The sequence below is a fragment of the Octopus bimaculoides genome, chromosome 30 (assembly GCF_001194135.2).
Source record: "Octopus bimaculoides isolate UCB-OBI-ISO-001 chromosome 30, ASM119413v2, whole genome shotgun sequence".
Lineage (NCBI taxonomy): Eukaryota > Metazoa > Mollusca > Cephalopoda > Octopoda > Octopodidae > Octopus > Octopus bimaculoides.
In genome coordinates this window covers 225163-225883 of record NC_069010.1, presented here as the reverse complement: position 1 = coordinate 225883, position 721 = coordinate 225163, and the positions used below count along the sequence as shown (strand labels likewise).

General features: G+C 38.8%; 1 protein-coding gene across 2 annotated transcripts in view; it reads left to right on the top strand.

The window, feature by feature from the left end:
* LOC106873634 (adhesion G-protein coupled receptor G6) overlaps positions 1–721 on the top strand; it is a 20048-nt gene that overhangs the window by 1110 nt on the left and 18217 nt on the right. The gene's annotated exons all lie outside the window — the stretch shown is intronic.

The window sequence follows — 721 nt, the reverse complement described above, 5'->3', positions numbered from 1 at the left end:
TCTCTGTCTTTCCCTCTTTCATAAACACTCACTCTATGTCTCTCTCTATCTCTCTCTTTCACATACTCACTCACTCTCACTCTCTCACACACACACACACACAAAAACACTCACTTTCTCTCACTCTATTTCACACACACTCACACACATATACACTCACACATATACACACACATTCACATACGTAAACACACATGCACACACACACGTGCACACATACACACCCATGGTTGCATGGATCGGGCATAATTCATTAAGACAGATTTTCTATGGCCAGATGCTGTTACAAACCCCAAACATCACCTGCTTCAGGCAAGGAAAACTGATCCTCTTACAGAAAAGGTTTTCAAGAAACAAAGAACCCCACTTGTATAACGATGATGCATGTTTACAACTTTTGCGTGATATTAAGACGCAAATAGCAAATACACTCACGCATATACATATGTTTCCTCTTTTATCTTTTATCTATCCATACTTCAATCAGTGGACTTCGGCCATCCTGGGGTATCACGTTGACGGGGTTAGTCAAAGAAATCTACCGCAGTACTTATATTTTTAAAGTGGGGTAGTTAGTCTAGCAAGTTATTTGTCTAGCTGCTAGGTTACGAGAATGTAAACAAACCAATACGAGTTGCCGAGCATTCATAGGTGACAATCACAAGCATGTATACATTACATATTTCGATGTGTGGTCTTATATATATATCTATATATATAT